General features: G+C 36.8%; 1 long non-coding RNA gene across 2 annotated transcripts in view; it reads left to right on the top strand.

The window, feature by feature from the left end:
• LOC123380187 overlaps positions 1 to 15,723 on the top strand; it is a 217,543-nt gene that overhangs the window by 114,542 nt on the left and 87,278 nt on the right. For both annotated transcript variants that reach the window (XR_006585661.1, XR_006585662.1), the window contains exon 3: positions 12,741 to 12,946. This is a non-coding gene — a long non-coding RNA (uncharacterized LOC123380187). The remainder of the gene's footprint in view (positions 1 to 12,740; positions 12,947 to 15,723) is intronic.

Raw genomic sequence — 15,723 nt, 5'->3', positions numbered from 1 at the left:
TATTTTGATAGGGATTGCATTAAATCTGTAGATTGCTTTGAGTAATATGGCCATTTTAACAATATTTATTCTTCCAATCCATAAGCCTGGAATATTTTTCCCTTTGTGTTGTGTTCAGTTTCTTTCATCAGTGTTTTATAGTTTTCGGAGTATAGCCTTTCACCTCCCTACGTTTATTCCTAAGTATTTTATTATTTCTGGTGCAATTTATATGGGATTGGTTTCTTAGTTTCTCTTTCTGCTACTTCATTATTAGTGTATAGAAATTCAGTGGGTTTCTGTATATTGATTTTGTATCCTGCTACCTTCCTGTCACACTTATCAATTTTAGTAGTGTTTTTGGTAGATATTTAGGGTTTTGTATATATAGTATCATGTCATCTGAAAACAGTTAAAGTTTCACTTCTTCCTTACCAACTTGGACTTCTATTTTTTAATCTTTTTTAAGTTTTTATTTTTTTGTTGTTGTGACTGATTGCTGTGGTTAGGACTTCTGGTACTATGTTGAATAAAAGTGGTGACAGTGGACATCCTTGTCTTGTTCCTGATACTAGGGGACAAGCTCCCAGTTTTTCACCATTGAGTATGATGATAGTTGTGGGTTTTTCATATACAGCTTTTATTATGTTGAGGTATGTTCCCTCTAAACCTACTTTGTTGAGGGTTTTTTATCATGAATGCATGTTATACTTTGTCAAATGGTTTTTCTGCATCTATTGAAATGATCGTATAGTTTTTATCATTCTCTTGTTGATGTGATGTATCATGTTGATTGATTTGTGAATATTGAACCATATTTTCATCTCAAAAATAAGTCCCACTTGATTGTGGTAAATGATTTTTTAAATATATTGTTGGATTCAGTTTGCTAATTATTTGTTGGGGATTTTTGCATCTGTGTTCATCAGGGACATTGGCTGGTAGTTCTCTCTTTCTCTTATTATTTTATTTTATTTTATTAATTTATTTTATTAATTTTTCTTGGTAGTGTCTTTATGTGATTTTGGTATCAGGATAATTCTGGTCTCATAGAGTTTAGAAGCTTTTTTCTTTTTTGAAATACTTTGAAAAAAATAAGTATTAACTCTTTAAATGTTTGGTAGAATTCACCTGTGACAATGTCTGGTCCTGAGACTTTTGTTTGTTGGGAGTGTTATCTATTGATGATTCAATTTCATAATGGTAATTGATTGATTCAACTTTCTATTTCTTCCTGGTTCAGTTTTAGGAGGTTATATGTTTCTAGGAATTTATCCATTGCTTCTAGGTTGTCCAATTTGTTAACATATAATTTTCTAAATATCCTCATATAATCCTTTGTATTTCTGTGGCATTTGTTGTTATTTCTCCTATTTTACTTCTGATTTTGTTTATTTGAGTCTTCTCTCTCTCTCTCTCTCTCTCTCCCTTTCTCCTTGAGTATGGCTGAAGGTTATCATTTTCTTCAGATCTTTTTAAAGAACTAGCTCCTGGTTTCATTGATCTGTTGTTCTATTGTTTTGTTTTGTTTTTAGTTTCAAGTTCATTTATTTATGCTCTAATCTTTATTATTCTCTTCCTCTATTAGTTTGAGGTTTTGTTTGTTCTTCTTATGGCTCCTTTAGGTGTAAGATTAGTTTGTTTATTTGAGATTTTTCTTGCTTCTTGATGTAGGTCTGTATTGCTCTATACTTCCCTCTTAGAACAGCTTTTGCAGCATCCCCCAATTTTTTTTTTTAATTTTTTTTTCAACGTTTATTTATTTTTGGGACAGAGAGACAGAGCATGAACGGGGGAGGGGCAGAGAGAGAGAGGGAGACACAGAATCGGAAACAGCTCCAGGCTCTGAGCCATCAGCCCAGAGCCTGATGCAGGGCTCGAACTCACGGACCGCAAGATCGTGACCTGGCTGAAGTCGGACGCTTAACCGACTGCGCCACCCAGGCGCCCCAGCATCCCAAAATTTTTGAACCATTGTGTTTTCTTTTTAATTTATCTTCATGTATTTTTTTCTCTTTTATTTCTTGGTTGACCCATTCATTGTTTAGTTGCATGTTATTTACCCTCCATGTATTTGGGTTATTTCCAGATTTTTTCTTGTGGTTGATTTCTAGCTTAATAGTATTGTGGTCAGAAAAGATGCATGGTATGGTTTCAGTCTTTTTGAATTTTATGAGACTTGTTTTGTGGATTAATATGTGATCTTTTTGGAGAATGTTCCATATGCACTTGAAAAGAATGTGTATTCTGCTGTTTTAGGATGGAATGTTCTAAGTATATCTATTAGATCCATCTGGTCCAAAGTGTCATTCAAAGCCAATGTTTCCTTGTTGATTTTCTGTTTAAATGATCTATCCATTGATTTAAGTGGGGTTTTAAAGTTACCTACTGCTATAATATTACTATTGATTACTTTCTTTATGTTTGTTATTAGCTGCTTTATGTATTTGGGTGCTCCCATGTTGGGTGTTATATCTTCTTGTTAAGCTGTTCTCTTTATGATTAAAAGTGTTCTTTGTCTCTTGTTACAGTTTCATTTTAAGGTTTATGTTGTCCAGTGGAAGTAGTGCTAAACTGGCTTTCTTTTCACTTCCACTTGCATGATAAATGCCTCTCCATACCTTCACTTTCAATCTGCATGTGTCTTTAGGTCAGAAAAGTGTCTCTTATAGGCAGCATATAGATGGTCCTTATTTTTAATCCACTCCATTACCATGTCTTGATTGGAGAATTTAATCCATTTACATCCAAAGTAATTATTGATAGATATGTACTTATTGCCATTTGTTACTTATTTTATGGTTGTCTTCGTAGTTCTACTCTGTTCTTTTCTTCTCTTGCTCTATTTTCTCATATTCTGCTGGCTTGCCTTAGTTTAGTTTCTCATGGTTTGCTTACTTGGGTTCCTTTCTCTATTTTTTATTTTTTTGCATAATTATTATCGGTTTTTGGTTTGTGGTTACCATTCGGTTTGTATATAACATCTTATGCATATAGCAGTGTCTATTAAGTTGATGGTCAGTTGAATTTGAATTCATTCTTTTATTCCTCTCCTCCTCACCTCCACGTTTTAGCTACATGGTGTCATACTTTACATACTTTTATTTTGCGAATCCCTTGCCTGATTTTTATAGATACCCTTAATTTTTTTTATGTTTTTTTTAAAATATGAAATTTATTGTCAAATTGTTTCCATACAACACCCAGTGCTCATACCAACAGGTGCCCTCCTCAATACCCATCACCCACTCTCCCGTCCCTCCCACCACCCATCAACCCGCAGTTTGTTCTCAGTTTTTAAGAGTCTCTTACGTTTTGGCTCCCTCCCTCTCTAACCTCTTTTTTTTTTTCTTTCCCCTCCCCCATGGTCTTCTGTTAAGTTTTTCAAGATCTAGATACCCTTAATTTTACTGCTTTTGTGCTTCTTAATTTTCTCACTCCTGTGTATGGTCTTTCCTTTCCACTAAATGAGTCCCCTTTAACAATCCTTGAAGGGCTACTTTAGTGATAATTAATTCCTTTAATGTTTGGTTGTCTGAGAAACTCTTATCTCTTTTTCTATTCTGAATGGTAGCCTTGCTGGTTAGAGTATTCCTGGTTGTAAGTTTTGGGTTTTTTGTTTTTTTTTTCTTTTAGCACTTTAAATATATCATGCTGTTCCCTTCTGGCCTGCCAAGTTTCTTCTGAAAAATCAGCTGATAGACTTATGGGGTTTTCCTTGTATGTAACTGTTTTCTTTTCTCTTGCTGCTTTTAAAATTCTCTACTTATTACTGTATGTTTTGGTGTGATCCTCCTTGGATTGATTTTCTTGGGAGCTTCCTGTGCCTTCTGGATCTGGATTTCTGTTTCTTTTCACAGATTTGGGAAGTTTTCAGCGATTTTTTTCTTCAAATACATTTTCTTCCCCCCTTTCTCTCTCTTTTCCTCCTGTGATCCCTATAATATGAATGTTATTATGCTTTATGGTGTTACTGAGTTCCCTAAGTCTATTTTCATTTTTTATCATTATTTTTTCTTTCTCCTGTTCTTGATTGTTTTTGATGACTGTGCCTTCCAGATTGCTCATCCTTTCTTCTGCTCCCTCTAGTCTACTCTTTATTCCATCTAGTGTAATTTTAATTACAGTTATTGAGCTCTTCATCTCTGATTGGTTCTTTTTTATATTTTCCATTTCATTGTTAAGGGTGTCACTAATGTCCCCCACTCTCTTCTCAAGTCCAGTGAGTATCTTTATGACCATTATTCTAAATTCCCTATCAAGCATATTACTTATCTCCATTTAATTTAGCTCTCTTGCTGTGATTTTGTCCTGTTCTTTCATTTGGGAGATATTCCTCTGTCTCCTCATTTTGTCTAACTCTCTGTGTCTCTTTTTATGTGTTAGGAAAGTCAGCTACATCTCCTGCTCTTGAAAGTAGTGGCCTTATGATGAAGATGATCTGTAGTGCCCTGCAGTGCAATGTCCCCCATTCATCAGAATTTTGTATTTCTAGGGTGTCTCCTATATGTGTTGTCTATGCCCTACTCTTGTGACTGAGCCACATTTGCCTTCAGTCCAGTCATCTACAATGGCTCTATTTGCATGTTGTGGGCTGGGTTTGGTCTCTGTTTTGTTAGTGGGCTAGACTAGGGCCACCTTGGGCTTGAGTTGAGTCAGACTACATATTTGACAGAGATGCAGGAGCACAGAACATCAGAATACTTTCCTCGTGTTGTCTTCTGAGAAGCTTTTTTGGTGGGCAGGGCCTATAGTCTAACCAGATGTCTGCTCCCAGCCCACTACTAGGGCTGCAGTGGGACTGGTGTGTGTGGTTATCTTCCTTTCTTCCTGGGGCAGAAGTCACTTTGGAATGGTGCTGACCCTTGTCAGGCTGCTTGCACACTGCCAGGTTTGTGGCATGGCTTTGGATAGGTTCTAACCAAGGCCATACTGAGGGGACAAATCTGCAGGAGAACAAGGGCATGAGGTTTGTGGTGCCAGTAAGGTCCATGCTGATCTGCCTGGGAATATTCCCTTCAAGGCTTACCCCAGATTGGAGGGGGGTAGGTCCACAGAAAACTTGGGAATGGGTGGCACAGTGCCCTCAAGATCCATGCTGGTCTGCTTCAGGAGGGTACCATCAGCTATCTGGGAAAATTTCCTTCAAGGCTGACCGGGTTGTTGGGGATGGACTTACAGAAGTGTGAAGGGGCAGGGCATGCTGTTAGTAAGCTAGGAGGAGAGTGTTGGCACTGAGCTGATTCCTATAGATGTTCAGGTATGTAGGCTGGGGTGGTATGGGAGGGAAATGGCATCTGCTAGCTCTTTTGTTCTTGAAGAAGTATGCTGAAGATCCCTGCTCATCCAGCACACACTCTGAGGTTAGTAAATTAATCTCCTTCCTGTATACACTAGGTGTTTTTCAGATTACTTTTATGCTGTATGTCAGCATGGCTGTTTGTTATGCTGTCTCTTTCCGGGTGGGAATTTAGTTTCCTATGGTTCTCACAGAGTTGAGTCCACTGATTTTTAAAGTTCTAGTTGCTAAGCCCCTCTGATTGTAAGAATTTGTAAAGCCAGGTCAATTGTTATGGGGATCTGTCATCCCTGTGAGGGTCCCTTATGCCCGCAGTGCCTAGTGTGGAAGTCTGCTCATCCACCTCTCCATGCCCACTGTGTCTTTTCCTCCTGCAGGCAGTCTAGTGTGTCCATTTTGCTCCTGACTGTGTCTCTATCCATCCTACCTTCTTTGATGTGGCCTCTTCTCAACATTTAGCTGTGGAGAGTCTATTCTGCCAGTCTTCAGATCATTTTCTGGTTTACTTACAATGATGTGGGTGTTAACTAATTGTGTTTGTGGGATAAGGTGAGCTCAGGATCCCCCTACTCTGCCCTCCTCCCTGAGTATTCCTACTCTTTTAATTATTAAAACTGCCCTATGAATTTAATGCTATTATTATCACCATTTCACTGGTGGTAAAAACTAAGGCTTGGCATGATCTGGTAACTTTCCCAAGTTTATAAGTATTAAATTAGTGGGACAAAATTTTGAGTCTGACTCCAGAGTTTGTGTTAAATACCTGAATAATTATCTGGTTTCACCAGTAAGAAGTAAAAAGTCACTATTTATGTGATCATAATATCATAATATTTCATAGACAACCAAATAGAATACTATGGGTTTTTGTTTTCTCTACACAAACAAAACAAAACACAAAAACAAACAAAAGAACAAACAAAAACTTAATCAGTCCTAGGACAGTAAGTCTTTATGATGGTCCTTGTCATCTTAGGGAAAACTAAGTGAAGGAGATGAGTTTTTTTTTAGTTAATTAATGGGGATTAAGAAGATGAGATTCTCTTTAGATAATTAACAAAAAGGGACATGGCTTTTAAAGAAAAGGTGGGACAATCTTGTTCTGTGATCCTTCTTGCTAGGAAGAAATTTATGAGTGTTATTTTGCTCCATTGGGATTCTACCATCTAAGGATAAAGTTTGATTTCTTCCTGATGTTGTATGGAGTCTATAGAGGGTAAATCATCCTAAGCCTAAGCATTTGGGAAATAAATGTGAGATTGTGCAAGCTGTGTTCTGTGACATTGCTGCCATTCCAAGTTCCCTGAGTGGGTATAGTGTCTTGGTGCTAACTGAGATGATACTTCCTTTCATCATCTGCTCAAGAAAACTACCATGTAAAGTCAACTCAGTAAAGGAAAGTAATGATAAAACAGATAAATCTTGTTTATGTAGAGAAATTCTAGACTGAGAGTTCCTGCTTCCTAGTGAGACACTTCTCCTCAGGGAATGATGTGCTTTGCTTTGCTGCTAGAGCTCCTTCCCTGATGGATCTCCAAACCTAGAGAATGTTCTTGCTTTCACAAAGATTTTCCCAGGATAACCACAGTTCTTGGTACAGCTCCTTGGATGTTGTCTTCTATAACCACAAATAAACTGGCCCTGTCAGGACACAGAGGAGCCTCAACAAACTCAAGAAGGTCTCTCCGGGGGCAGCTGTTATAATTTCAGCAAATTATGGTTTTAAAATGGCTAGATTAAATGATTTTTTAAGTCCCTCCAGCTCTAACATTCTGTGAATAAATAGAGTTTGTGGGCAGGCCTGGAAATATGCTCATCACATTTCTCTGGGAAAATGCATTACAAATCCAAATAGACTCAATTAATGGACTTCTGGAACATAGTTCATTAAAGTTGGGAACAGACTAAGTGGGAAAGAAACATATAGGGTTTGGAGGAGAGCATATTGTGTCCATGTTTGGCAGAACCCAGAGTCACTTTGCTACTCCAAATGCTGAAATAAGCATGGGCCCATTTGTGGGGGCTGAGGGAGATCCTGAGTGCATTTACTGACTTTGATGATGACTTATATTTTTCTCTAACTTGATCCTCTTAGCTGTCTGTTTTATTGTTGCAATGACAATATTCATTCACAAGAGGAGTCATAAAAATAATAGAAATTGGAAAACTGGCTTTGTGGGGAAGGACTCAAATAATTTATCCATTAAGTATATGATGCTATAAAGGAACTTCAATATACTCTTATTGAATTTGAAAGGGTATAATTATATATTGTACAGAAAACAAGGACATACAATCAGCTAAATATGAATATTCTTAAAGGACAAAATAGTAAATAATTTTTACTATCCTTGAAAATCTGAGAGCCATATGAGTGTAACATTGATCAACTATCTTTGTGTTTATATTTTGTATTTATTTCCTAAGCTTGGAAAATGAGCCTGTGTAATCAGTGGTCTAAAACCTAAGAATGACACCAAATCCTGGTTATGAACAACAAAAATGATGAACAATTGCAGATTCTTCTTTTGAACTTTTTGGGAATAAACTCCACACTCTTCTTCCTCCTCCTCTTTCTCAAATATTGTAAATACCAAAAGACGAGATAATGAGGACAGATCCTAAAAGTGAAGCCAGGTAGTGTGGTGTGTGATATGAGATAGTGATGTTTGGAACTTAGGAATCATGAATACTATTAATAAAGTTTTTGAGCTGAGATGAAGAGAGATCCAGCATGGCCAGAAGATTAGCCAGCCCCAAAGATAGACTAGGATACCAATAATGTGATGAGCTAATGGGAAGAATGCAATTGAGAAACCCAATGATCATACAACGAACAGTCAACATCCGTTAATTGGGATTGCAAGAAGATGGGGTCATACCCCCTGGGGGTAGATTATTCAGAACCATGAATCATCTGGGAGATCATATTTACACCACATACTGAACTTCAGAAATTCCACTATATACCTATGGTCATGTTTTGATTTTTCTGTCCTCTTTCCCCTCTGCCTGGACATTAAAACGGTGATAATCCTGCGTGTTGGGATGGGAAAAACAAATCCTGACAACGAGTGTCCCACATGAAGAGACAATGTATTTGAGAAGAATAGTTGCTGGAAATAAACTAGTAGGAAAACTCCTTTTCTAGATATAGAAGAGTCACTCTTGTGTCTCTATAAAATACCTAGTTTCTATACACATACCCACATCCCAATTTCTGTTTTGTTTTGTTTTGTTTTGTTTGTTGTTGTTGTTATTTTGAGTATGTAACCAAGGTAACAGTTGAATTCTCCTGGCCCTGGGATCATAATATGACCCTTGACAAGATTTTTACTAATCATCAGAATTTATTCTATCTTGATGCTGTTTGGATCTACCCACTGGTGCAATTTGAAGTAGATAATTTGTTAGTAAAACTCTCTTTCTACAAGACAAAATATTTTCAGTTCTAATCATGAAGTTCGGTAAAAAATACTAATGGCCAGAAAAAAGAATGGAAATTCTTGGTTATTGTACTTCATTATATGTTAAATATGTATAAGTATGCCAGCAAAAATACATTAAAAATAAAATAAATATAATAGTACAGAAAGGGAAAATCATGAGCTAATATTTTTATCTATACTGATGCACTTTTTGAAACAAGAAATAAAAACTTATAACCACATTTTAGCCTGCGAATAATCACATTACAGTATCTGTTTTCAATCTCTAACTTCTGAAAAATTGAAATGACTTTATAGATATTATTTTTATTTGTATGTTCATGTTCAATAGACAGCAGGACAATTTTTTCATTGATATTTGCTCATAATTGATCAAAAGCAATTTTTTATTTTAATTTAGAGATATTTCTTTCACACGCAGCAATGATCATATGAATTGTTAGAACATTTTTAAGAGTGTTTAAACTTTACTTTTTAGAACATTTTTAGATTTACAGAAAAATTACGAATTTTAATGCTCAGTTTCCCCTATTAACATCTTACATTAGAATGGTACATTTATAGGGGCACCTGGGTGGCTCAGTCAGTTAAGCATTTGACTTCGGCTCAGGTATGATCTCTTGGTTCATGAGTTCGAGCCCCTCATTGGTCTCTGTGCTGACGGCTCAGAGCCTGGAGCCTGTTTCAGATTCTGTGTCTCTCTCTCTCTCTGCCCCTCCCTGCTCGTGCTTCTCTCTCTCACTCTCAAGAATAAGCATTAAAAAATGGTACATTTATTACAACTAATGAACTAATATATGCATTATTATTAACTAAAGCACATACTTTATTTAAATTTCATTACTTTTTTTTTTTTTTTTTACCTAATATCCTTTTCTTTTAGGAAAAGTTATAAACATAAGAATGTTAAGAAAACACCCATAAAAATCCCATTTCACAATACATTCAGGAAATTGTAAAACTATCATATCTGTTTGTATCAATTCCAGCAACTTTCAAATGATATATTCCCTTCCAAATTATAATTTCTGTGTATTGCTTGGGAAAATCTGAGCTCACTTCTGATACAACATATTTCTCCTTTTAACAGTCAATTTGAAATGAACAATGATACCATAATGATGATCAAATGGAAATAAGAATCGAGTTCTTAGTCTGGAGACAAACACATGACGCCAAGTCTGCATGTTTTGGGGGGCTGCTGGTTTAATCAGGATTTCTCCAAACTAACTTCCATGTAGAGCATAATGCCTATTAAAAGATAAGGATAAGACACACGCAAATTTGTAGCTTCTTCATAGATTATTTAATTTCAACAGTACTAAGGACAATTGTTTAGATTTAGAACTTAGAGCAGCAAAAAAAAAAAGTTTTTTTCGAGGATGAGTATTGTGTCACTTTATGTTGTTCTGAATCGCTCATCAAAGCAGACAAACCACTTAGTTGGTTTTATGAATGTCTTTAAATCTTCTGCAGAAAATCCCTTGTCCCCTTACTAACTGCACCACTCACTCTGCACGTAGCACCTCACTGAGTACCTCCATCCCCACAGCACGGTAGATGCAAATCTCAGCTTCCTTCAACTGTTTTCATAAGAAATCTGGTTATTCTAAGCAAGCATTTTGTAAAGTTCTTTTTCCAGCTTTACTAAAGCATAATTGATAAATAAAATTGTAAGACATTTAAAGTGTACAAAGTGACGGTTTGATATACATAAACATTGTGAAATGGTTGCCTCCAAGTTTAATAACAGAACCCTCGTCTCATATTTATCTTTTTTGAGAACACGTAAGTTCTACTCCATTAGCAGATTTCAGTTATAAGATACCAGCGTTACCAACTATAGTCACCATGTTTTACATTAGACCTGAGACCTTCTTCATCTTACAGCCAAACATTTGTACCTTCTGACAAACTCCTCATTTCCCCCTCCTCCAGTCTCTGGCAAATGCTTTCCTATTCTCTGTTTCTATGACTTGGCTTTTTTTTTTGTTTTCTAGATACCAAATATAAGGGATACAATCTATGTCTCTGTCGGCTTATTCCACTTAGTATTCAATTAGTATGAGGACTTTCAGGTGTTTCCATGTTGTTGCAAATAACAGGATTTCTTTCTTTTTCAAGGCTGATATTCCATTATCAAGTTTTTAAAAATGTGCCGATGAAGAGATGTGTTAAGGTCAGGCTCACAGAGCTTAGTCTCTTGGTGTCGTGGTCGACCCTCCCCGCCCCCACACATCTTTCTCCTTCCGCTGAGAAGCAACACAAAAACCACTACGCTCACTGCCTGTACTCTAGGCACCTTACTGTCTGCCTTTCTCCACCACAGCCAAGATTATTGATGACTTTTAAATATCAATTCCTCCATCAAAGGAATTATCATAGGAACTGCCAACAGAACGGCATTTATCTGTTTCATTACATAAATGTTCAGGCCATATGTAATTTTTTCAGAGTAATTCATTTTTTTCCCATGGGAGTCTACCTTCTAGAATATCATATATTGGTAGTCGTCATCAGTCTAGTTTGTGCTTTGTGGCTAGAAACACATAAATACTTCAAAGTGAAAAGTTTTCTCTTTCCTTTCTAGACTGACTGTAAACCTAATTTCACAGTTTGTCTCAGGTGCTTAAAAACCACTGTACTTGAAGGTTTGTCATTGGCTAAGCCCCTTTATTAAAATTTTAGGGAAAGCAAAGGAAAAGCAGAAAGCAGAAATTCTTTTAGAAACTCTTTACGTATTTATAAGCAATTATTAATAAATGCTTGGCCGTGTTTTCCTTTTGACCAGATTGCATAGATTTCATGTGTCAAACTTTCCCTCCCACTTACCATTTTCCCAAACGTTAATCATTCCTCTTGCTCCTTTCTTTGTCTTTCTGCATTCACCTTTATTTGTATTTATTTGATTAACTGTGATTAAATAGTAATAATTAATTTTAAAGATTTCAATATTTTGACGGCTCATAATGTTCTAGAAATGCACCTTGATCCTGATCCCACTTCGTGGGTTCTAATTTTTTATTAGTATTTTAAGTGTCTTCCATGCTCCCATCTGGTTATTTCCTTCATACAACCCATTTCCTGCTTTTGCTGAACGTAGAGTAGGGTGTTTTCCACTTTTGTTTTTAATTTTACTGTTCCCCAAGGCTTCCTTAATTGTGTTTTTCTTGGGTAGACAACATTTTGCCTCTGAATATTTAAGCCAAGACTAAAGTACACCCACATGGCACTTAACTTGTTAAATGATTTTTTTCTAATGAAATATTTGGTTAATAGACAACAAAGACAATTTATAATATATCACTCCACAGCCTACTATCTAGAATTTTCTCAGTGGACTATAATTCCAGAAATAATCTCTTTTAATATTTGTTATTTAATTTATCACATTGTGGACCTCAGTGGTCAGTGGTAACAGCCAGAGAAAGGCAATGCACAGGAAAGGAGACAAATAATTGTTGTCTGAATGCATTTGATAACTTTCTGCTTTACATAAAACATTTTATTGTATGTCCCAACTGTCATAATATAATAACTCAAATTTAGAGATGAGGAAGTTCGGGTTTATAGATGATCAAAAGGTTGGCCGAGGTTGTATTCTTAAGGGGTGGTGTTCCTTTCGCCTTCCGCTCAAGTTAATTTTTTTCTGAGTTTTGCAGAGCCCATAAATTCAGATTTGTTTTATTTTATTGCTATGTTTCGGTCTACAGTTTTACAAAAAATAATGTGTCAAATATTGTTATCAAAAAAGTTTTCATATGAAACCAGCTCTATGCAAAGTTTTTATCTCTTTCCTTTACTCACTCTTGTTACAGTGGTAACTACAACAATATGTTCTTTCTACAGATTCGTCTCACAACTTGACTTTGATACTGCCTTCACGGAGGAGTGGGGTCTATTTTTTAATATTTTGGAATCCGGTTGTCAGTGACAGTAACACTTTGTGATTTCCTATGCTAAATCATAAAAGGTGATTTATTTTTATTTTTTTATTTTTTTGCCTTGTATAGTCTCTTGGGACATTCAATCAAGCCAGTCACCACACTGTTAGGAAACCCACACAGAAGCAGCTTGCAGAGAGGTCCACATGAAGAGATTCAAAGCTCAGGGCATCAGCTGCATGACTGAACTGTCAGCCAGTAGCCAGGCATATGAAGGAGTCACCTCGGAAGTGATCCTGTAGTCCCCAGTTGAGCTGGTGCCACCTGGAGCAGAGGTGAGTCCTCTTCACAGATGCCTACTGGAATTGGAGATATGTAAGCTAAATAATGCTGTTAGCATTAAGCACTAACTTTCCTGGTAATTTTTTATTTAACAACAAATAACTAAAACAAGTGTCAACAATTCTTTTTGATTCATGGAAAACTCACTTTAAAAAATCATTTTTATTGCACTATAGTTCTGAAAGTTTCCTTTTATTAGGTGAACTTAGACCTAATCAGATAAAAAAAAACAGCCCCCCAAAGTTGCCCAACTCCAGGAAGCCTTGCATAAATCTGAAATATATTTTTTTAATTTTTTATATTTATTTTTTTAAGAGAGAGAGACAGAGAATGAGCAGGGGAGGGGCAGAGAGAGAAGGAGACACAGGATCTGAAGCCGTCTTCAGGCTCTGAGCTGTCAGCACAGAGCCTGACATGGGACTCGAACCCACGAACTGTGAGATCATGACCTGAGCTGAAGTCAGATGCTTAACCGACTGAGCCCCCCAAATGCTCCAAAATAATTTTTGTTTTGTAGTTTCCTACTTATCCTGCTCTATTATACAGCCCTGTTTGTCTGTTTTGGCAAGAAACATTCTGAAAAAAAAAGAAATTAGTGTATTTTCTCTGGACTTGCTGCAGTGGTATGAATAGGGAATGTAAGCTTTGCACTAGTTAACATTTCAGCAGGAATCTATTTGAACAGCACACTGTTCCATTGGTACACATTATCTGACTTCTATTAATTAGGTAATTGAATAGATGTATGATTTAAACTTGTGGATTCTTCCTTCTACCAAACCTGCTGTCTTTCACTCAGAGTGTATCTCCTTTCTGTCCTTTTTTTTTTGTATCATACTCACAAATTTCTTAAAATTTGAATTTTTAAAAATACAGTTCTTTTCTCTCTTTTTTTTTTAGTCTTACCATGATAATTGCTCATGGTCGTGGTTATCCAGGCATAGACATACATCCATTTGACAAAGCTTGTAAAATGATCAGTTACATTGTTCATCTGCATATTTTATCATAGCATAAGTAGACCATGTTCTGCAATGGTGTTGAATAATAAGTGTATAATTCAGAGTAATTTTTCAAAAGGGGTAGGTGGAAAGGAACTCAGGAAAGTCACACAGGTCTCTTCATTTTATTATTACTTTCTGAGGTTTCTGTATTCCAGGAACACTAAACTTTAGTGTGTCGTGTCACAACTGCCTTAGCCTTCATTTCTCTTCCTCTGAAGACAAAACTTTAAACAGGGTCTCATGTGTAGGTAATTTACTTGGGAAGTTACCCTAGGTAATGGGTGTGGGGACTGAAAGAGTATAACGTGGAAGGAGGGAAAGGAATGATAGGAGTAATTTATCGATTTGGTATTGCTGTAGCTATAGGAGCTTGACTCCTCTGAGAGCTTCTGATGAGCTGTGTAGAAGGTACAAGCTCCATTGGCTCATCAGACTTCACTTCAGAAATGCAAATTCAAAGTCAGAAAGATTAAGAATTTCAAGACCATTAACCAGGGCACCAAACTCGGGACACTGTGTGACAGCACTGGTTACACAGTCATATAACTGGCCCTGCTTATGATCTTTGAGTTGTGGCTCTAAATGCTGGGGATCTTTGGTTGTCTTCAAGCAAAGCAGAGACTGAAGGTATGAACACAGGAGTTGGGAGGCCAGGGCGATCCTAAGAACGTGAGCTCATGAACTTTAGAAGCATACACAATCGCGGGGAAGCGTTTAGACCTAAGCAACTTAGAAACCAGCAGTTCAACATACACTCACCGAACTCTGAACTCTAATGAGTTACTGGCCAGTATTGAATTTGCCCTAGTGCAATGGAATTGAGTTTGAATAGCAAGAAATCATTCTTAAATTGTGAGGCACTGCTTGGTGCTCTGAAAAGGCTCATTTCCTGTTATAAAGTCTGGTGTTAAGGAGCACATATTGTCTGTATTCATTTCCTAGGTATGTCTTAACACTGTACCACAAGTTAGGTTGCATCACACAACAAAAATTTATTGTCTCACAGTTCTAGAGGCTAGAAGTCCAAAATCAAGGTGTTGGATCATGCTTTCCCCAAAGTCTGCAGGGTACAGTATTTCCTTGCCTCTTCCAGCTTCTGATGGTTCCCATCAATCCCTGGCATTCATTGGCTTGCCGCTCCATCACTCTGATCTTTGTCTCTGTTGTCACATGGCATTTCTCTTCTCATCATGACACCAGTCACATTTACACAAGGTTGGGCGTGTTCAGGGTAGTATGGCCCTAAGTGAAGACACCAGTCATATTTAATTAGAGCCCGCTCTAATGAACTCAACTTGACTGCATCTAGAAAGACCCTGTTTCCAAATAAGTTTATACTCACAGGTACCAGTGGTTAGGACTTTACTGTATCTTTTTTGGAAGTTGCAATTCAACCTATAACAGTGACCTAAGGAGGCTACAAACTGCAGTTTGATCCCAGCTGTGTCCCTGCCATGCTCATTTATGTAAGTGAATCAATTTACCTCTTGGAACTTCAGTTTCTGCTTCTTTAAAATGAAAGCAGTAACTTTCTCTGGTCATCTGACAAGGTCCGATGTGACTATATGAAGAGTTGGCATGTAGACATGTGATCTTAAAAAACTTCACATGTGGATAACGTTATTGAAACTCTCTCAACATAAGTATGTCTCCAAATGATAACTTATTTTTTCTTTTCAGTGCAATGAAAGCATGGACTGCTTAATTTCTAACTGGCATGAAATCTCATGAACATTAGCTACAAAAAGCCAAAAGGCAGGATCTGC

The sequence above is a fragment of the Felis catus genome, chromosome A1 (assembly GCF_018350175.1).
Source record: "Felis catus isolate Fca126 chromosome A1, F.catus_Fca126_mat1.0, whole genome shotgun sequence".
Lineage (NCBI taxonomy): Eukaryota > Metazoa > Chordata > Mammalia > Carnivora > Felidae > Felis > Felis catus.
Note: the sequence above shows the minus strand (reverse complement) of the source record. Positions and strands in the feature narration are given on the sequence as shown.